At 36.6% G+C, this 23,559-nt stretch overlaps 1 pseudogene; it reads right to left on the minus strand.

Annotated features, from left to right (window-relative positions):
• Positions 1 to 595: 595 nt before the first annotated feature.
• On the minus strand, positions 596 to 17,858 carry LOC134381613 (translocon-associated protein subunit alpha-like; annotated as a pseudogene).
• Between the last annotated feature and the right edge of the window lie 5,701 nt (positions 17,859 to 23,559).

Consider the following 23,559-nt stretch of genomic DNA (forward strand, 5'->3'; position numbering starts at 1 on the left):
TACTAATTGTAAAGCAACCACGACCCCACAACTAAAGGCTAGTCCATGCCCTCAGTATGGATTTGAAGCTATTCAGAGGAAGATGCAAATTGTTTTCTTGCACATAGTTGTAGGCATGAAATCTACTGTTGGGCACATATATATTGTGTTTTGGGAGAGATGATATCAGAAATTGTCAATAGGCAGAAACACCAGGCACTGTATTTAGTATCCTAAAGGTGTGCTTCAAGTAGTACAACAATGATTCTGATGAAGCCAACTGCTTACACACTTTACAGATACACACATCGATTACAGTGGTTTTAAAAAAGCAAATTTGCAACTACAGAGAAGTTAGTGTGATGCATTTTCAGCAATATCATTACCATTGACTCTGATTGCTCAGTCTGTGCATCAGGTGCAGTTGCCTTCTATGCTGATATGGCTCCTCTGTGCTGATTCTCCTTAAACCAAATCATACTGGGGCCTTAAGTAAAGACTAAATTGTCCAAGGAACTATTTGTCTATCAGATTCCTTTGATCTCTTCTGTGCCTATTTTTCTGGGAAAACTTCTGGGGGAAGATTTACTAATCTCACCCAAAGTTTTATAAAGAATCAACTCAAGTCAGCATAATTCTGGTTTGACGAATACATTTTTCTTTCCTTCTGGGTCTCTTTTGCTTTCCAGATTCTAGGAGGAGATTAAATCCAATGATAGCCAGTAGCCCAAGATTGGCAAGAAACAAGTATATAAAGATCATTTCTTCATCTAAGGATTTCTCTTTTTCATCAATTGCAAATGTTTGATCAAAGATAGTATCTTGGAATACATTGCCATTCAAGTCTTTGAATTCAGGTTCAGGCTTAGATCAAAAAGTCATCAACACATGGTGTCTCAAGGAGGAGTGAAGGGGGACTCAAAAGTTGCCTGTCTTTGGAGTGGCATTACAGCATTTAGAAGAAGAGCTGAGATATTCTGGTTATAAAACTGGGAATATTGAGGATAATGGAATGAGGCATCTAGGAATCTAACATCTAAGGACTTAACAACAAAATCTTTTTGTTGTTAAAAATGTGGTTTGCTTCTTTTCCTTTTATAAATAGGGTAGTTCCGTCTGCATTTGGTGTGGTTTCAGGCTACCCAGATACATCTTCTTCCACCTGCCAAATCTCTGGCTTAATATTTTTTCACTTCCTTCCAGCTTTCTTATTTTCAGTTTTTGAATATTCAACTGGTTCTTCATCTTCTCTAAGATCGAAAGCCACTGGTAATTAACTTCTAGTTCCTCCCATCTGAACATGAGGGTGGTGGGCAATACAAGCAGGAGCTTATTAAGGGAGACCAACAAGGAGTCGTGAAGAAACCTGCAGCCAGCAACAGCAGGAACAATATCCACCAGGCTTGAAAGGGCAAGAAGAGTGCATTCGTTTCCTATTTCTACTGGAAAAACTTGTCACAAATTTGGCTGCTTAAGACAGTAGAATATTTTTCTCTACAGTTCTGGAGGTGAGAAGTCCAAAGTGAGTTTTATGGGGCTAAAACTAAGGTGTCTTCTGGGGTTCTCTTCCACTAGATGCATGTAAGGAAAATAGAAACAGTTTAATCAGGCTCCCTCACCTCCTATCAGGCAGGACATGATTCAGCACATTTCAGCATGTTCACTGTGAACAGCTTATATAAGAGTAGTGTAACTGTGCATGTGTGCTTATGTAATCTTTGGCTTATTGCCACTCTTGTGTACTGAGAATATAAAAGCCAACGGCTCTGAACTGCTGGCTGGCAGAGCTCACGTCTGGAATAAAGTATGTCTATTGTGCTTAAAGCTGCCAGAATCTTTTTCCAACTACCTGACTCACGACCTGCACAGGATGGGGCAGAGGGATCTGTGATTCAGCCTGACAAGACACAGGAGAGAATCCACTTCCTGGCCTTTTCCAGCATCTAAAGCTGCATTCCTTGCATTCCTAGGCTCATGGTTCCTTCCTTCATCTTCAAAGCCAGCAGTGGAGCATTTTCTCTCTCTAACTCTGCTTACATCAAATTACTTTTTTCTCGTCTATGTGTAATCAAATGCCCCCCAGCTCCCATGTTTTAGGATAGGATACTCGTAATGACTTATAGGACGTACCTAGATAATTTAGGATAAACTCTTCATCGTAAAATCCTTAGCTTAATAACATTTGCAAAAACCTCGTGTCCATATAAGGTAATATTCATGGGTTTCAGGGATTAGAGTGTTGATATGGTTAGAGACCATTATTCAGCCTAGCACAGGGAGGCAGCTGGAGCTGTTACTGGAGCCCAGGGAGACCTGCAGCAGTAGGAAAAGGCTGTTGCACAGGAGACATGGTCTACGGTAATAGAACACAGCCACTACCAAGAGATAGCTAACCAAGAGTGAGTCTGGGAGATTAGTACCCCAGCATCTCTCTTCTTCTACCTGGGCCTCCCGTCAGTCAAACCCAATGGGAAACTAGAGAGCAAAGAAGGCCAGAAAATGCAGTCCATAAAGGTCAGCCTGCTAGAGCACAGAGGAGGGTAGAGAAGGCTAAAGAATAGATCTCAAAAATCAAATGGAGAATATCTGGCAAAGATGTGTACCAAAAGGCAGCTGACAATAGTTCTGAGTCCATGTGTAGGAATGAGGACACCAGCAAGAGGCTAGGGAGATATGGACCAGACTACCATGGCTTAAAAAGCCCCAATGAAGCAGCCTGAATTCAGAGGAGTGAGTTCAATCTAGATCCCACCATAAGGGGTCATCCTAGAGACTGGAAAAATACTTTGGAGGTAAGGAAATAATTCACTGAGTACCTATGGAATTCAACCAGGCTTTAACCCTGCAAGACTCTTTCCAAGGTTTTGGAACTTTAGCCTGGTTTTTAAACTAGTGGTTTGCAGTTTACAAAGAAATGGAAGAATGTCCTGGTTTTAATTTTGTGGGTATGACCCAGTGTCTCTCTCCTTGGTTTGAATTAATGTTATGCTAAAAGTCAACATAGTATTTACAGCCTCCTATTTTTTCTGTAGATACTTAATCTAAATTTGAGGGAGATGGACTTAGAGAAAGTAAAACTTGGTTCCACTGACTTTAAGGCCAGGAATCAATGTGTCTATAGCAAGGACTAAATTAGTGCCATCTGTATGCTAAGATCTCCATATAGAATTCAGTCTGTGCTCCCAAGAGCTCTGAGGATAATTGACCTTGGTAGTTTGTATTTCAGTGGCCACAATATAAAGACCCAGAGTAAGGGTACCAACTCCCTGAGCAAAGCCCAAAGAATAAAAATGCTATGATAAAAAGGTACGTAATAAATTAAACATTAACATTTTGAAAATACTGATAGTCAATGCTGTACCCCCAAAATATGTATAGTCAATTAAGCTTCAATTTAAAAAAAAGTTGAAACAACGTAAATGTTTAACAAGAATGCATAAAATTTTAAAAAAGAAAGAAAATAATAATCATTGCAGTTTGTTACAGGTAGTAGGAATCCCACAGCCTGCCTTACCTCAACTCCATATTAGAACTCTATATTAGAACTTAATAAAAAACTTTTAGGATAGAAGAGTGAAGAAATATGATTTAAAACTCCACCAGAACAAAACAGATGTAACAGAAATGATTTGGCCTATAGGCAACAAAAGACCAGTAGAGTTCCAAAGCTCTTGATTTTTATTTTTTCCAAGTTGATTATAGTTAAACTTCTTATACAGAGAATCATAACCACAGTGGGGCCCTTCCAACCAGAGTCTAGATAAAGACTGAAAGTACCACCACTGCCTAAGTCTCACGAGAAACCAGGTCCATATCTCCCTAGCCTCTTGCTGGTGTCCTCATTCCTACACATGGACTCAGAACTATTGTCAGCTGCCTTCTGGTACACATCTTTGCCAGATATTCTCCATTTGATTTTTGAGATCTATTCTTTAGCCTTCTCTACCCTCCTCTGTGCTCTAGCAGGCTGACCTTTATGGACTGCATTTTCTGGCCTTCTTTGCTCTCTAGTTTCCCATTGGGTTTGACTGACGGGAGGCCCAGGTAGAAGAAGAGAGATGCTGGGGTACTAATCTCCCAGACTCACTCTTGGTTAGCTATCTCTTGGTAGTGGCTGTGTTCTATTACCGTAGACCATGTCTCCTGTGCAACAGCCTTTTCCTACTGCTGCAGGTCTCCCTGGGCTCCAGTAACAGCTCCAGCTGCCTCCCTGTGCTAGGCTGAATAATGGTCTCTAACCATATCAACACTCTAATCCCTGAAACCCATGAATATTACCTTATATGGACACGAGGTTTTTGCAAATGTTATTAAGCTAAGGATTTTACGATGAAGAGTTTATCCTAAATTATCTAGGTACGTCCTATAAGTCATTACGAGTATCCTATCCTAAAACATGGGAGCTGGGGGGCATTTGATTACACATAGACGAGAAAAAAGTAATTTGATGTAAGCAGAGTTAGAGAGAGAAAATGCTCCACTGCTGGCTTTGAAGATGAAGGAAGGAACCATGAGCCTAGGAATGCAAGGAATGCAGCTTTAGATGCTGGAAAAGGCCAGGAAGTGGATTCTCTCCTGTGTCTTGTCAGGCTGAATCACAGATCCCTCTGCCCCATCCCGTGCAGGTCGTGAGTCAGGTAGTTGGAAAAAGATTCTGGCAGCTTTAAGCACAATAGACATACTTTATTCCAGACGTGAGCTCTGCCAGCCAGCAGTTCAGAGCCGTTGGCTTTTATATTCTCAGTACACAAGAGTGGCAATAAGCCAAAGATTACATAAGCACACATGCACAGTTACACTACTCTTACATAAGCTGTTCACAGTGAACATGCTGAAATGTGCTGAATCATGTCCTGCCTGATAGGAGGTGAGGGAGCCTGATTAAACTGTTTCTATTTTCCTTACATGCATCTAGTGGAAGAGAACCCCAGAAGAAACCTTAGTTTTAGCCCCATAAAACTCACTTTGGACTTCTCACCTCCAGAACTGTAGAGAAAAACATTCTACTGTCTTAAGCAGCCAAATTTGTGACAAGTTTTTCCAGCAGAAATAGAAAACGAATGCACTCTTCTTGCCCTTTCAAGCTTGGTGGAAATTGTTCCTGCTGTTGCTGGCTGCAGGTTTCTTCATGACTCCTTGTTGGTCTCCCTTAATCGCCACCCCCCACCCCCAGCCCCACCCCCCGACCTGTGTAAGACCCTGACTGATCCACCTCCCTTCCTCTGCCAAGGCCAGGAAAATTATGGCCTTATGGCCAAAAGTTCTCATTTAACTTTCAATGAGTTCCATAAGGGCAAAGAACAATGGGTTTTGTTTAGTTGTACCTGTTTTTATCAATGGATAATTAGTATAGGAATATTGTCAATGTATTTGGGAAAAGTGCCACTGGAGCAAGGAACAAAAAGATCTTTAAACACTGTCATTTACATTCATGCAAATATGCCATATAATCTACACTACATATGATCTCATTAAATTTTACATAGTCTTTATGTTGGCCAATAAAAGTTTACTTTGTTAACCATAATATGAAAATGAAATAATTCAATATTGAAAGAATTTATTTTTACAATGTTTCAAATACTATGTGTACTTTTGAAAACAGGCTTTCTAAAACTATTTTGTTCTTTGTTGCTATCTTGTGAGTAACCAGTCTGGAAACTGAAGATTGTCAGGTGCCATTACACATAATACACACACACTCACATGCACACACATGCACTCACACATGCACACACACACATGCACACACTAACACATACGCTCACAAACAAGGTCTAACAGTTTATCTTGTGGTATTTTAGTCCCACTAAAGAAATTCAGTTTGTTTGTGGTTTTGCAACTTGTGGTTTTAAAACATAAATATATTAAATGATGTTAAGCTGAGGTTTGGAATTAGTCTGTAATCTGGATAGCTTCTATCCTTATGCCTATAAAACATAACAAAATGCATTATCCTCTGTAGGATTGATTTAATAGTTTTTTATAGATATGAACCAAGCAATTATTTCCAAACCCCAGCTATTGTAATGTTTCTAGTTGTTGTTAGGGCTATAAAAAGTATTCTGTACAGAGTGCTGGGCACTGAGCAGGTGTCTTAAGCACACATTATCCTAAAACTCTAAGCTTTAATCTTTTGCTGAAGCTCTTCTGTTCTGAACTGAAAAAAAGGTTTGCTAAGAGAAACTAAAAATCAGCAGACAAAACTTTGAAAGTGTATGAAAGGGTGTTTTAGATATGTTCAGTGAAATACTTATCTATCATTCCTTTTACTTACAGGGTTCTTGATTGATTGATTTTCTATTCCTCCAAATAACAGTTTCCACTCCTTATATTAGCAGTTGCTTTCCACCCAACCACTCTCTTGAGCATATTTTCCTTCCTTTGGAGCACTTAAACCCATGAGGACTGTTACCTGCTATATATATAGATGAAGGCCTGAAAGTGCTTAGCATATAGCACAGATGCAAAAACAAAGAAACAAACAAAAAACCCCACAAAAAATCATATTCCTTAAATGAATCATGGTGAGATCAGCTTTGGCGTGTAGATGGCCAAATTGATTGTGTCACAGTTTATTTTGGTGACAGATATCATTATAATACAACATATTTTCTCTGAAAAGAAATTCACTAGGGGGGAAAAAAGTAACTTAGTTTGCTGGGCTAGTAAATATGTCCCAGATGGAGTTCATCATCAAAGCAGATTTGGAGTCAAGGCAATGCACTTTCCATCCAGAGAAGTTCCATCGTTCAGAAGCCAGGGATAAGTGCTTGTTTCCACTGATGCTTTACTTTAAACAATTTAAAAGCATGCTATAACTCCCACCCCCTGTACTCTCAAAGTGAGATCAAGGATTAAAGAGCTCCAAGAGTTTCCAATCTCAGTGGAAAATTGGCTGTCACATGGAACGAGATATATACTAACTGATTTTGCCATGCAATTGGGTTCTTAATGAAAGCAGCATAAAACAAAACTGCACCCCTCTGTATTTCATTTGTGCATCCCGTACCTGGAATAAAATGTAACTGCTGTAAATCTTTAAGTTGGGTTCAATAAAGCAATAATACTCTACTGTGCAAACTGACCATTTAGCTTAACGACTGATTTGTTACACCATTAACTTGTCTCCTTTCTTGTCTTAGGGCTCTTTGCTAACCGAGTGGTTGTTAACTACTGCAATGAACAGATTCTTCCAAGGGGAAAAATACCTTAAACTGGAAAGTTAGTGATATCGTTGACTGACATGTTAAAGGTGGCTATGGAATAATGCATAGATTTTAAAGTTATTAATGTTTAATTGTGGAGGCATTGTAGGAGCTCAAAAAATTGTTCTAGAATGAAATCAAAGAAAAGACATGTAGAATCTTAAGGCTTTGCAATTTGCACATTACATGTCAGATTTCATCGCTCCTATTTAAAAAATCTCTGTAGTAAAATTACAGAGATTTTTGGAAATGTAGTATTATTATTATTAGGAATAGCAGCCATGGCATTTATTTTCTCTTTTGACCAGTGTACTCTCTGATATAAAAATATCGCTTGTATCCTCTGAAGAAATACATGAAGCCATGGAGATGGTCAATTCAGAATTAGAATAAGCTGAGGGGCAGGTGCAGTGTCTTCTAATACACCTGGGCACTTCTAACACACTGGAAAGAGAATGGATGACTTGAAGCCAGTCCTTATAACTGGATGAAGGAATGGATATGCTTTCTAGCCACAGGTAATCCAGCCTGGAGTTCACACCAGAGATAATATTTCTATGTCTTTATGTAATACAATTGTATCAACCTCTAGAGACATGTAATCCAAACCCTTCATTTTACAGAAGAAACTCCAATGTGTTCTATCTCGAGTTTTTGTACTATACAAGGGCCTTTTTCTCTTTCAAAGAAAATTCATCACAGTATTCTTTTAGAAAATATGCTATCTGGCAGATTTTGATATGTGATTTGCCAAGATTAGTATACTCTTTCAAAAACATATCAAATCCAAAAAAAAAAATGAAGCTTTCAAAAGTTGGAGGAAAATGTTCACAAATATTTATATAATTCTGGCGTGGGGGGTGTTCTTGAAAAGCTTTCTCAGTATGGCACCAAAGGCAGATTTCACAATTAAAATATTCAATCAATTCTACTTCGTAAAAATCAAAAACAAATTTCGGAATGCACATCCACAATAAAGTTGAAAGGCTAACTAGGAACTGGATAGCAATATTTCTATATAACAGGATAAATGTTAATATGCTAAATGTAATACACATTCTTACAAATAAATAAGGAGAATTGGAAATAACCTAGATATGTAGCAATAGAGGACTGATAAAATATGTTGTGGGTATCCATACAACAAAATAAAAACAGTCATTAAAAATATAGTTCCATATGGGACATGAGAAGATATTAACAATATTGCTAAATGAGAAAGGCAGTTACTTAGTAGGCTGTACCATATGATAAATATTCTTATTTTTACTTAAAGTTAAATGACTAGGACAACAGTCTTGAAGGCTAAATAATAAAGTCTTATAATCATCTCTGGTAATATCTTAGGTGATTTAAAAATGTTCTAATTTATCTAAAATGAATATTTATTACTTATGTAAAACTAAAAAGAATTACATCAAATTCTATTATATATACTATGTATATATCACGAGTGTTGCTGCTGCTTGTTTTTCTTTCATTTTTCTCTTATTTTTGATGAATTATCATCAAAGATCTTTTCATGTAGATGCCTTTGGAAACCACATCAAATCTTCCAGATCCCTGCGGGCATAAGTTGATATTTAAAGTTTCTGTGGATGGATTATATGACATTCTAATATGTGAAATTCTGCCATCCTAGAATTTACAGATCAGAGAGAAAATGAGGCAGCTACCACTTGTTATCTGTGCACCACGGAGGACCACGACCCAGAAATAATGCTGGCCATACACTACCATTGCTCACACTGGGTAATAAAACTCTTTGGCCATAAAATCCCTGCTCCTGCCATGGCTGTGCTTGTTGAGCTCTATGCCAGGAGCATAGTTAGGGAAATGATTACCAGAAACATATAAAAAATGTGCTGCCACAGTTTGACTACTTTATCTATGTGTCTCATTGTGGTCTACCACTGACGTTCTAACTAGGTACTGAATGGGCCAATTCTTGCTCTTATGTGGCTTTCTCTATTTTTTTTTCTTTCCATGGAGGAAGTATGGCATTATGTGTAATTAAACTATTAGTATGGGCTTCTAAACCTGTGTTCATCCTGATACTGCCACTAACTAATGTGTAACCTTGGGCAAATCACTTAACTTTTTTTTGTTATTTGGTTTCCATATGTGTAAAATGAAATTGATACTATTACACACCTCCTAGGGTTGAGAGGAGTGAATGGGATAATATGTGTAAAGATTTAAGACAGTGACTGGCCCATAATAAGTACTCAATGAACATTAGCAATTGTTATTGCTATAGTGTTCATAACCTGTCGAAAATCTCCCAAGTTTAGAGAATGTCCTTGGCCACTGTAATATTTTCATGAGTAGCTGAAAGATTCACTGGTTCACTCACATTCTTGGAGTTCTAACTATGTGCTAGCCACTGACGTTTAATCTTTTCAACATCCCTAGGAGTTGATATTGTTTTCTATTTTCCAGATGAGGACATCAAGTCTAATCAAGGCCTGTTTTTTGTTATTGTTGTTGTTGTTGTTGGCAGCTGGCCAGTACAGGGATCCAAACCCTTGCCCCTAATGTTGCCACACCATGTTCTAACCAAGTGAGCCAATCAGCCAGTCCCAAGACATGTTCTTTTCCAATCCCTCCGTACTCCCTCCCTCTACACATCCTGTCTGGCTTCCTGTTACAGCATCCCCCAGAATTTATAGCTGGGCTCTTCTAGCAATCCTCCTGGCCATCTCCCCACCATCAGATGTGGTACTGTTCAGGGGGGATTTGAAGAGCCTTGAGTAAGTAGCACATAATAAGAAGTGCTGGTGGCTCTGCTCTGGCCTTTCACCATCATTCTATTAAGCAGATTTTGCTCCATCTTGGTGAACAAGTCCTGTTTAGAACTTCATTTGCTCTTGATTTTGGGTACTGCCTTTGTTCAATCATCTCAGGACAGGAGTCTTGCTGAATTCTAATTCCTGCTTCCTGCTGCCATCCCACATCCATCTAGACGGCCTGCCTGAACCTCTGCCCTCTGTCTGCCTGTGCTCTCTCCTGCACCCCCATCTCTGCCTTGTCCACTGTAGGCCATTAATGGACAAAACCCACCTGCTTACTTGAGCCTCTGCCTAATGGTTGTTGGCTCCTTCGGTGTGCCACTAGCCAAGACAGATTTTGTCCCTGCTGGAGTATCATAGGATCAAGAGCATGCTCTCTGTATTAGCTCTGTCAGGCCTATGGGTCCTTCCAAATCTGTCCATCTTGCCAAAAACAAAGCTACAGTTCTAGGATCTGTAGTCAGTTCATCTGAGTCCTCTTAACTCCTTTAGTGGCCATTAACGCCAGTCAATAAATGATTTATCATCCCCATCCTGTGAGGACAGATGTGGGTTCCACCATGGACCTGACTTCAAATCACCACAGAAGTGTTTTCACATCTGCTCATGTGGGGAGCCGGGCATCTGGCAATTTATCCATATGGAAGACACTTCTTGCTTTCGACTGGAGGAAAAAGTTCAAATGGCCACTTCAACTCATGCTCAAAAAAAGCCAAAATGAGCATGGTTCACTTTGAAATAATAAAATTATTTATAAATTGTATTGACTTCTTCAACCTTTAATATTTAAATATTTTCCATCAGCTGTCAAGAGATAAAGATGCCCACAGAAAGCAGAATGAACTAAATAGAAAAGTCAGTTCTATGACTAGGGTGGAAAACTGCATTATTTGAAATTCTCTTGCCTGTCTCCTATAAAACTGAAAACATGCAAAAATAATCTCTTATTTGCATATAAAATAGCTACATAAAATTGGTCTATAACTTATTTCATGCTGTAAACGCAAGGAAAGGAGAAAGTACACATTCATATGTACAGCTTATGTTGAAAAATCTTATTAAACCCAAATTTCATTCAGAAAAAACTCTTCTATTTATAGAAAACTGCAGCCATTTTGCTTGGTGAAACATTCCCAAAGTTCACATGGTAGGAAGCATTTTGTTATGTTTATACAAGCTGGTGGTTACATTGCAAAGCAAAGTGTTTGATTCAAATACCATTTCTTAGCCTCCTGTGGAATGTGGCTACACTTTACTAAGAAAGTGTCATTTTGGAGGTTGGTTAATGTGAGTCTGGGCAAAAACTTGAAATCAGAATCTCAGGTATGACTGGCTGCTATTTTTAAAGGGCAACTAAAGGGTATTTCTTGTTTACCAGAGTAAAATTTTTTACGATTTTTACTGTAGCATCCACACAGAAAAATGCACAACTTGGAAGTGTACATGGCATGATGAATTTCATGCTGTAAATATGTAACATCTACAAGATTAAAAAAAAAAAATTGAACATTACCATCACTCCAGAAGCAGCCATCTTATCTCTTCCTTACAGAACCCCCTACCTGCCCAATTGCAAGCATTCTCATAATTTTGAACTCAGTAAGTTTTGCCTGTTTTTGATGTTTTTGTAAACATTAAAATTAAATATGAAAACACAATGTGCAGTCTTTGATTTCTGGCTTTTTTCTTTTAAAAACCCAATAATGTATTTGTGAGATTCATCCATGTTGTTATTTTTAGCAGTAGCCTTTTTTGTTTTTTATTTTGTTTGTTCTATAGTATTTTACTGGATGAATTTACCAGAATTGATTTTGGATTCTCTTGTTGACGATATTTGAGTTGTTTCTAATTTTTGTTATTGCATTTCTTTTGAAATGCATTTATTTCAGTTACTATACCCAGAGTGAAATTGCTGAACATAGAGTATATCTATGATCAATTTTAATAATATTGACAGATAGTTTTTCAAAGTGTTTAGACTCTGACAAGCAGTTCTAATTACTCTACATCCTTGCCCACACCTAGTATTGTCAATTTTCTTAATTTTAGCTATTGTGGTGAGTATGTAGTGGTATATTATTATAATTGAATGATGGCTAATGTTTATTTTACTGATGACTAATGAGCTTGAACACTTCTCATATGTTTATTGGCCCTTTGTAGTTTCTCTCTTCTGATGCACCTGTGTAGGTCTCTTGCCCATTTCTCTATTGTGTTATTTATCTTTTTCTTATTGGGTTTCAGGATTTCTGAGTACAAGTCCTTTGCTGGATAAATTCATTGCAAGTTCACTCCTTCATTTTGTGAATTATCTTTAACCTTTTCTTTTTAATTCTGTCTAACATATCAATCATTCCCTTATTTTATTATTTTTTGCACCCTGTTTAAGAAATCTTTAACTACCCAAGGCCGTTAAAATATTCCTGTATGTTTTCTTTTAAAAGCTTTGTGAAAAGCGCTGAGTCAAGAGTGATTTTTTTTTCCGTGTAGATGTCTAAATGACCTAGCACTATTTTACTTTACTATTATAAAGACTATTATTTCTCCAGTTCACTGTAGTGTGATTTTGTTACAAATCAGATGATTTGTATTTGTGTGAATCTGAATTTCTTATTGTCTTCCTTTGGTTTCTTTTTTTATCTTACTCTCTTAATTATCATAGTTTTATAAGTGTATTATGTAGTAAGTCTAAAACTTAGTTCTTTTTTAAGATTGCTTTGACTACATTTGATCTTTTGTATTTCCGTATAAATTTTAAAATTACCTTGTAAATTTCCAAAACAAAACTGCTGAGATTCTGATTAGGATTGCACTGTATCTATAGATCAATTTGAGGAATACCGAATTTACCATATTGAGTCTTCTGTTTATGAACTTGCTATATTTCCTCATGAATTGAGGTCTTAAACTTCTTTAATAAGTTTTTGTAAATTTTTATCTCAAGCTCAAGCTCATGCACGTTTTTTGTTAAATTTACTCCTGGATATTTTATGTTTTGATTGGTATTGAAAATGGATTGAGTTTTAACATTTCATTTTCAAATTGTTAATTATTAATATTTTTATTTTTCTTTTATGTCTTTATACACTTTTAAACATTTTTATATTGATCTTCTATCAGTGGATATAAAAGTGACCATGTTAAATTCACTTTTTAGTTCTAATAGTTTATCTGAGAACATTGGAATATGAACGTATACAGTAATACCATTTGCAGATAGCAGTTTTATTCTTTTCCTTTCCAATCCTTATATATTTTATTATATTTTTCCTGAATTAATTCACCAGCTATGATTTTTTTTTTTACAGTGTTGAAAAGAGGCAATATAAAGTATATGTGATTCTTGTTTCATTTCTAATCTCGGAGGAATTATATCATATCCTTTATCACAGTAAGAAAGCTTCCTTCTATTTTTAATCTTATAAGAATTTTTATCATGTATAGATGCTGATTTTTAAAATGATTTTTCAGCATTTATTAGACCTAAAGGGAGAAACAGACCTGAATACAATAATAGTTGGGAACCTGAACGCCCCTCTCTCAGCACTGGACAGATCTCTAAGCAACAAATCAAAAGAGGAACATAGGATTTAAACTATACTTTAGATCAATCATATTTGGCAGACATTTACAGATTATTTCATCCAACAGCTACAAATTATACGTTATTCTCATCAGCACATGGAACATTCTCCAGGATAGACCACATGTTAGGTCACAAATCAAGTCTCAACATATTTTGAAAAATTGAAATCATTTAAAATATCTTTTCAAACCACAATGGATTAAAAATAGAAATCAATAATAAGAGGAACTGTAGAAACTAAACAAATACACAGAAATTAAACAAAATGCTACTGAATTATCTATGGGTCCAAGAAGAAATTAAAAAGGAAATAAAAAAATTTCTTGAAACAAATGAAAACAAAGACACATCATACCAAAATTTATGGTATACTGCAAAAGCAGTACTAAGAAGGAAGTTTATTGTAATAAACTGCTTACATCAAAAGAATAGAAAGACTCCAAATAAACCACCTAACATTACACCTCAAAGAACTTGAAAAACAAGAACAATCTTACTCCAATATTAGTAGATGGAAAGAAATAGTTAAGATCAGAGAAGAACTAAATAAAATAGAGACCAAAAAAAAAAAAAAAAAGCACAAAAGATCAACAAAACAAAAGTTGGGTTTTTTTGAGAACATAAATAAATAGAGAAACTGTTAGCTAGGCTAACTGAAAAAAGAGAGAAGACATAAATAATAAAAATCAAAATGAAAAAGGAGACATTACAACTGATAGCATAGAAATACAAAGAATCATTAGAGACTGTTATGGACAACTATACACCAACAAATTTGAGAAACTGGAGAAAATGGTTACATTTCTGGACATATACAAACCTCCCAAGAAGAGCCACTAAGGACCTTTTTAGCGATGCTGGTGTCTTTCTCACAGCACATTCCTTTTGGTCTTGGTGAATTGTGTGTACTTTGAGTACTTCTGTGGAACACAATCCTCTTCTGACCTCATATTATACATTTATTCCACCAGGCTCAATTTACTCAGCCTCTTTACTTCTTTCTCTACTATCTGCCATAGTAACTCTGGAATTTCAACTTAGTTCACTGTGTGTCACCTCTTTCTCCAGATTTATAAGAGCCACTCTAGTAGAGAAAATGCCTCAGCTCCTAGAGTTAGGGTGTTAACTCCTTGCCAGTGTGTTAAATCCTGTATCCCAAGAAAGTGACCACAATGTAATGAGTTCTTGCTTACCCAGTCTTATGTTCTGGCTCCCAAGTACCCTCAATGTCCAATCCAAGGGCTTCCCTTGGCTCCTGCCAGTACATGCTAGCAAATACCTCCAGCTTCCTTCAGAGTTTAATCTCTTCTCTCTTATCAGGCCCAGCATGATCTCATCCTGAGTTATGATGAGATTTAACTGTAGTTGTTATCCTGACCACCTGGAGAGGAGGCACTGGAAGGTTCTGAGGGACTTCCTCTTGCCTTGTAGGGGAGACATCTCTGCAGGCTTTTTCTCCATGGTGAGAAGTGCTGGATCTTAAAAGAGTGGGGTTGTCTAGCTCTGCAGTCTCTAAGGATTCATGGGAGTCTGTAGAGCCACCCTCCTCAGGGGCATCCCCCTAGATATCTTCATACCATCTGTCAGGTCTCACGTTTTCCCCAACAGTGCCCTGACTTTAGCTTAACAGACTTCCCTTGCCTGAGCACTTAAACATCTCTGGAGTACCTCAATCGTGAATACGAGATTCTGAGTTTGCTTCTCAGCTGTTTCTACTCTTTTATTCTAGGAGATAATAGCTCACTGTAAACTATCAAAATGTGGCCCCCTCTGGCCTCAAACTTAGCCCTGTTGGTTTACTGTTAAACACTCCGAGTTTCTTATTATCTCTCTTCAGAGTATCAGTGCAACTGTCTAATAAGAAGACAACTCCACTGTCCTCATATATCTTATTTCCCAATATCTCTCAAATGCCCAAATCATCACACTGGCAAGGATATTGCTCACCACTGGTACCTTTTTTTTCCAGATCACTACAGGTGAATTCTTGAGCAATTGGACTACTTACTATCTTGTGCCAGGGACTCACACACTGCTTAGGATAGGCCCTCCACCAGCCGAATGGTGAATAGTCCAATCCAATAACCTCATATTACTGTGAAGTTTTATTACATATTTTTTGACTACTCTCAGTAGAAGCTGATTCCAAGACAAAATTTGAAGAGCGAGAGATTCATTGAGGAAAGGCTTGTGAAAAAAAGAGGGGAGAGAGAGCTTGAGTAGGCAGAGAGAGACTGTGATACAGATCTGATACCTATGAGAAAATAGGAGGAAAGAAGGAGAGTGGGTAGGAAGAGTCTCAGGCCACTGCAGCTTTGAGATAGATTCAGCTAGACTGATAAGGAGCTGCAGAGTAAAGTATGCTGGTTAGAGAGTTCCACGTTGGCCAGGGACAGCCTAGGGGAGTATGTGGCCTCAGCATGAGTGTCTCAATAGATTCTGAAGTGTGGCATTTGGAGGCTGTTAGCTAACTGCAATCTTTACAGGTCGTTGTCTCTTGAAGGGATGTCGAAGTGTGTACCTCCATGGCTGCCCTTGCTGTCGTGATAGCCATTTTCTGCCTTCAAACAGATGTTCTTATATTTTATTCAGATTTTCTAGTTGATCCTGCTGGAAAGATTAATCTAACATAGTATTACCTGCCATAGCTATAAGCAGACTCTTTAATCTTATTTGCTTGTATTAAGGAATGGCAGCCATGAGCCATTTTTATCTGGAAGTTCTTTGCAAAATTATATGACCTTAGCAAAGAAGAAAGAGTAACAACAGTGTTTTGGCTGGTAAGTTGGTTTTCTCTACTTCTCTCTTGTTGAGCCAGAGCTTCTTTGGTGCCCACTACCCAACATGTCCTAATAGCCCACCCAGAAATGAAACTCCTCTGGGGAGAAATACTGCTAGCTCCTCAAGTCTTTGGTCCTCAAATATCTTTTCTATTAGTCTTTCCTAGTTCTAATCTCCCCTTTCTAGATTGATTCCTCTCTACTGAGTTTACTAATGGCTTTGTAATGACTTGATGGGGGAGGGGATATGGGAGGGGAGTGAACATGTTACTAATCACTGCACATGATTAGTCACCTCAGGTCAAGAACTATATTTTAGAAATTACATTTGTCCATTCCATTCCAACAGATGGATGAAGATAATTAAAAAAAACCCACTGCGATAGAAACATAATGGAATAATACTCAGCGATTAAATATATATATACATATATATATATACATATATATATGTATATATATATATCCTATCATTTGCAGCAACATGGATGGAATTGGAAAACATTAAGTTAAGTGAAGTAAGTCAGGCACAAACAGACAAATACCACATGATCTCACTCATATGTGGAATGAAAAAACAAACAAAAATGGTTCTCATAGAAACAGGCAAAATCTGTGGACTATGCTATCTGCTCTAAGTGAATCATTTTGCAGTATATGCATGAATCAAAACAACATAATACACCCCACAAATATGTACAAATAAATGTTAAAATAAAAAATTAAAATTATATTTATAGATTGAAGTACATAATATATACTCATTTCTTGAATGATTAGAGAAAGAATGACTTAATTACTGAATCGGAGAAGAGCACAGTTCATTCAGGATGCATCTGGATGTGATAGGAGGAAGCTGCCATGCCCTCATAAACTTCTAAGCAGGGAAATTTTATTATGGTTGCTAGTTGCTACCCGAAGGATACAGAAAGGTTAACTTCAAAGTGAGAAGAAATAGAAAGGTAAGTTTTGAAGATAGACAGCATAATTGTAAAAATTATGAAGTCAGTGGGACATTGAGTGGGGAAGACAATAGTGTACTGAGTGAAGGAATAATGGTTAGTGGGAAGTATTAGACAAAGCAATACAACACAGTGAGATTGGAACACTGTAGCTGATTTGCCAAATCTGGCCTCCTGCCTATTTGTGTAAATAAAGTTTTATTGGAACATACACATCGTCTATGGCTGCTTTCATGCTACACAGCAGAGTTGAATAGTTGCAAAAGCTAAGAACATCTACTATAAGGCTCTTTACAAAAAATATTTATAACTCCTGATATACAGGCTTAGAGGAGGCTTGATGAAGACCAACATCTCTGGTTTCCAGTTTTGTCTGGAAGCAGGAAGACTTGTTTGGAAATTTCTGTTTACATATTTCCAACATTTTGTCAACACTTTTTCTTACCTCTTACTCATCTCCTGGATATCACCCCATCCATATTCTTCACTTTTTCCTGCTTCTTCCTTTTTCCTTCTTTGTCTTCTCCTTCCACAGCATCTGCTTTCCTCATCGTCTTCTTGTCTTCTTTTTCTTTTCCTTTCCCTGCCATCTTTTTCTTCTCTTTCTATATTAGGAATTGTAATTACCTAAATTTTCTGCCAAGATGCTAATCTTGTAAACAGGGTTGAAATTATGGATCCAGTATACTTAGCCTTTAAGTTGTCTTCTTCCAAGGTTAGGATTTCCAGTACTGTGTGTTCCTAAGGCAGAGTATTCCTCTGCCCTGCCTTGAAGTACAGAATCCCATAGTGGATTTCACACTAAACCCACTCATACCACTCGCTTTGGCTGTATCTCTCTACACCAGTTTATGTGAGTGTCACCACCTGCAGTTTAAATAATGGGCAATTTCACTGGCTCAGCATAGCCTCTGGCTTTCATGTCATATTTGTTTCCTGCCTCCTATAAAGAAATGCCTATTTTTTTCTCCCCTAGGTTATTACAAATCTAGTCACTATTATAGAAGCACACTTTGCCAGTCCCTTCAGTTTTGCTTGTATTGATTTTTAGGTCTATTTTATTTACATTGCTTCTAAAGTAATATGTGGGCATGTTCATTCATACAGGTGACTTGATGAAAGAACACTGTGATCTTTGTACTTAGCAAGCAATTTTTTTCTCATTTGAGTTTGAGATCAGTCGTGTTTCCTGTAAAAGGTTTTATCATTACATAACTTCCATCATAATTACTAGCATTGACCATGACTAATCAAAATTCTCTTGAATTTGTGAACTGTCAATTAAGTTAACCTAAATGCAGTCATATACAACTCTATATTCCCATACATCTTGGGCCCACATTTTATTCATTGGGCATCTACTTTCTGCTTGGAAGATTGGAAGAAATCACATATGTAGTATCACAAACAATTTTTCCTTAAATAACTTTTAGAAAAGTTAAGCTATGAATAAAGGAAAAGTAAAACACATAAAAAATTAAGAATTTTAATGCAATTTAAAGTAATAATAAAATTATCTTTAGTGGTAGTTTCCTGTTAAAATTGCAGGACAGGTCACATTAAAATGTTAGAGGGGATTTCAACACCTAGGCAACAGTGATATGCAAAATGTCTTCATCATTTGTTCTACTGGAAGCTAATTTTGGAGATCTTCATGAAGAGTCTTAAAATTACGGTGGCTCTGGTGAGTAAGAAGGAGGGCTAGTTCAGGATTGCTGCTATTGAAAGATTGAGAACTTCATGAATGTTCCTCTTCAGAAAAGGATGGTCCAAAAAAGCTATCCAAGATTTCCTACTTCTGTGAATTTCTGGACTTGCTTTGGCTAATTATACAAAAGCAATTTTAGGAGAAGCTGACAGACATCCAGTATAAACCAAACTTGACCCTGAGAATCCCTTGAACTTCCCTGAATTACACAAAATCAAATCTGAAATGCTTGAACTCCCTTGAATTAAACAAGGTCCCAGAAAATATTATTAATATTTATATGATTTATAATTTTATATTTAAATAATGCTTTAATGAACATCCCTGTATATAATTTTTCCTTAGAGTAATTTCATAGAAATGGAACTTTGAGGTCAAAAGGCATACATATTTTTAAAGCTTTTGATACTCATTTCAAAACTTGTAACACTTTACCATTCACTGGCATTGAATGAGTTGAGACATTCTATTCCCAACTCCCCACTCTTTATCCAGCACTCCAACATTTACTTTTCAAAAGTATTTCTCAGCCTGACAGATGAAAATGGTAACTTATTATATTAATTTGTGTTTCTTCTATAATAGAAATGTATACAATTTTTCATATTTTTATTTTTTTCATTTTCATTTTTTTATGACACACAAATATTCCCTTCCTCCCTGGTGGCATTTGTTCAATTTGTTCAACTTTTCCATTGCTTTTGCATCATTAGTCTTTGTCTACCTGGTCCTAACCTATGTTTAGACAGAAGAACTTGTTCCAACAGATAAGAGTGACAGAGTTGGTCAGACCAACAAAGAACTAACAGTTAAGATTATTCATGAGTAGAATTGTTTATTTATTCATTTATTTATTTATTTTTGAGGCAGTGGACATCTTGCTGAATGCATCTATCTCTGGAGATTCCTCCACTTGCTAGAGGTTTGGAATAGATGATTTCAGCTGTTTGCCCTACCCCCGAAGCCCTCATATTCCTTTGAACTTTTGTGCAAAACATTTTACACTATGGTTCCTTGTTTGTTCTCTGGAGACATAAAAAAATAAAATAAATTTTGTCCCAATAGTTGAGCCTTGTTTGAAAATACCTGTCCCTTGCAGAAAGTAAGGGCCAGTAAGGTAACTTTTGGTAACTTACTTGATCCTGGACCAGAATGTCTACTCAAAACTCAGCAAGGCGGTTGCTCTTCTTCAATGGAAGCTCAGACAGTGACAGCACGTGCAAAGTTTTGCTTTCATTTGCAAACCCATTTGGAGTAATACAGTAAGGTGACACCGATAGCAATAATCACTTTGACACAAAATAAAACATTAGCTTTTTTCCACTTTCAATATAAACAGTGCATTTATAGTCTGCTTAACACTAAAAGGTAATTTTCTCCTAATGAACAGAACAGTTGTAAAAAAAAAAAGCGTCACAATACAAGAAGAGTGGTGACTAACTATTTCTGATAGAATTATGCATGCTTGATTCTTATTACCATAATTAGCTTTTTCCATGCTATGAATTTTGTGGGTTTGTATTCTAGTAGAATACTAAATCAATAGCGGCCTCATCAGGGTCTGAAAAAAAAGTTCAAGCCAAATGAACTTTCCCATATGGATGTAAAATAAACTGCCATAAATTAACATGAGAGGTTTCTTTTTCTTTCATGCTCTTGTTGAGCCTGAATTCGCCAAGAATACATTATTTCCCCCCATGGAGATGCAGTTACATCATATTTGGGGGAGAAAAAAGTACCAAAGTAAAAATATAAATGTGCCGTTGTGTCACCTTTTCTTATCTCTTCCCCCATTTTTATTTTCTGTGAGTTAATTTGGAATCATCACTGTGGTCGGATGCATTATTTTATAAGTTGAGTCAATAAAAGAAAAAGAAAAGGATGCAATATACAGAAACTGAAAATGTAAAGGCCAGGCTTTGCCTAAAGCTCTTATTATGTACAAAGGACTACAGTGAGCTATCTTCCAAGTATACTTAAAAAAATTCTCTTAAGGCATTTTCTTCATTTGGTTGGCTATTGTGTCCCCATCACCTTGTAACATTAATATCATCAAACATCAGGTAAAATTCTGTTCTGTATAAAATGTGTCAGCATCACTGCATTTCCGAGCTCACAGTTTGATGCTGATGTCAATGGTGGTGATAAATGTAAGGTGTTTACAGTCTACAGAGTCCTGGACTATGCCCTTCACAGCTGTTACATTATTTCATTTAATTCTGATAACAATCCAGTAAAGTAAACGTTATTATTAGAATCCATTTTATAGAAGAGTAATCTGAGGCTCAGAGAAATTATGTAACTTGAAAAGTTTATCTACCTGCTAAGAAATAGAATTGGGAAAGGGGTTGAGTTCTGATTCCAGAGCTTACACTCTTCATCATTATAATTTGTTACCTGACCACCAGCCATCCCAGAGAGGAAAATTTGTAAATTGACAGACCTAAAGAAAATATGGAAAATTTAAACTGTGTATGTATTTAGAAAGTCAATGCCTAGTATATAAGCAGATGAGAACACAGGATGGAGCTCTGATAGTGTCATGAAGGTCATGACGATATATCAGACAGAGTAAGAGTCACTATTGGCAGTATTGTTAAGTAGGACCCTTTGAAGTTTTCTTTTCAGCATTTTCCTACCTGTTACTCTTCTTTTCTTTCTTTCTGTATCCCTTCCTCAGTGAGATGTTCACTAGACTTCAAAGGTCTTTGCTGTGTTTTAGTGATAAGATCAAAGGTTTATCCCAGGGTAATATCCCTGTTTGTATATTATTCTTATGCTGTATACACAAACCATAAAGGTTTACCTACTGTAAAAGTCTGCTAGAGTTTTTCAGTTCCCACCTCTAAAGTCCCTGGAATTTTACAAAGTGAATGAAGTGGGGAACTTGTTCTAAGAAATCATTAAAATTCATTGGATCTCGATGGTACCAAATTTCAGTTCTCTGCAAGTGGGCTGTGAACTATACAGGCTCCTAAAACTAAAATAGCAGTTACAGGGGAACATCACAGGAGAGAATTTATGTTAAATCAGGAGAGAGGGTTTTGCAGTTGTTCTTGGCATGGATCTGAAGTACTGAAGGGAATGTGGAAAAGAGAAGCCCAGTTAGATAGGTTCTAACCCTGGTTCTGTTAGGGACCAGCTGAGAGATCTAGAGCAAGGTAATTCAGCTTGATTTCCTCATCTGCAGAATGGAGTTGATAATGCCTTTCTCATTGTATTTCCTGATGAATAAATATTTTAATATCTGTAAAATTCTTAGTACTGAACAGTGCTTAGCAAATAGTAGATATTCAAAAATGGTAGTTTCCACCTTCTTTCACTTCTTATACCTTCCTTGTGATGAAAATAAGATGTTTTCCCTAACTTGGAGACTGGTAAACACTCAAAGTATTAGTTAATTTGTAAAAGACCATGAATGAAATTATAGCTACCAGGGACTGAACACATTGTATTTCCCTTGAGCAGTTCTCTGCTAGCTGTTCTTAAGTACACTTGGTCATTCAATCTTAACGATGTGCTTGTGAGGTAGATGCAATTATTCCCTATTTACAGAAGGGGAAACGGAACTTGTATAACTTGTTCCAAATCACCGAGCACACACCTGGGCTTCCCAGGATCAGCATTCACATCCAGGTGTTATTAGGCAGTGAAACTAGCATTCTTTCCACTCAAAAATGTGTTTGCATTAAAAGTTATTTTACTGAGATGTTACTGGAAAACTTAGATTACAAGTACATATTTTGATCTTTACCTTATTCTTAAAGAATTTTTCCCCTTACCTTTAAATTTTTTAAAATGTGATTTTGTATTATTTGACTCAGATATAGGAAAGTCATCTGCACCATGTGTAATTATAAAGCAAGATAACACAAACATCTGTGCTGTTAGTCTGACAGGGGTTCCTTTATATGTGACTTGATGCTTTTCTTTTGCTGCTTTTAAGGTTCTCTATTTGTCTTTGAGCTTTGCCAGTTTAACTATAATTTGTCTCAGAGAGGATTTTTTTTTTTTTTCAATCTGTTTGGGTGTCTTTGTGCTTCCTGGATCTGAAGGTCCATGTCTCTATATACCTGGGAAATTTTCCATTATTATTTCATCGAATAGGTTTTCCATGCCATTTCCTCTCTCCGCCCATTCTTGAACATCCATGATTCAAATGTTTGTGTGCTTAAGGTTGTCTGCTAGCTCTGTTAGATTTCCTTCCTTTTTTAAAAAAAACAAGAATATTCACATTTATTTGTTCAAATAACAAATACTTAAACTGAATAACAGATGAATAGCAAAAATACTCTGTAGAAAGTAGGACTTCAAATTTTCACAAAAATTGGAGACGTATAACATTAAAATTTACATATTTCATTTAGTAATCCCCACAATTATTTGAAATAGCTCTCTAAAGTCCTCCAAAACATGAAAATATCAAATTAATTTCAACAGAGGAAGATGAATAAACTTTTCAAAGGCAAATTATTTCCAAGCAAGTCAACAGGTCCATTTAATAAAAAGAAATCCAGAACAGGAATCAAATATCTAAGTTTAGC

Source organism: Cynocephalus volans, chromosome 7, assembly GCF_027409185.1.
Source record: "Cynocephalus volans isolate mCynVol1 chromosome 7, mCynVol1.pri, whole genome shotgun sequence".
NCBI lineage: Eukaryota > Metazoa > Chordata > Mammalia > Dermoptera > Cynocephalidae > Cynocephalus > Cynocephalus volans.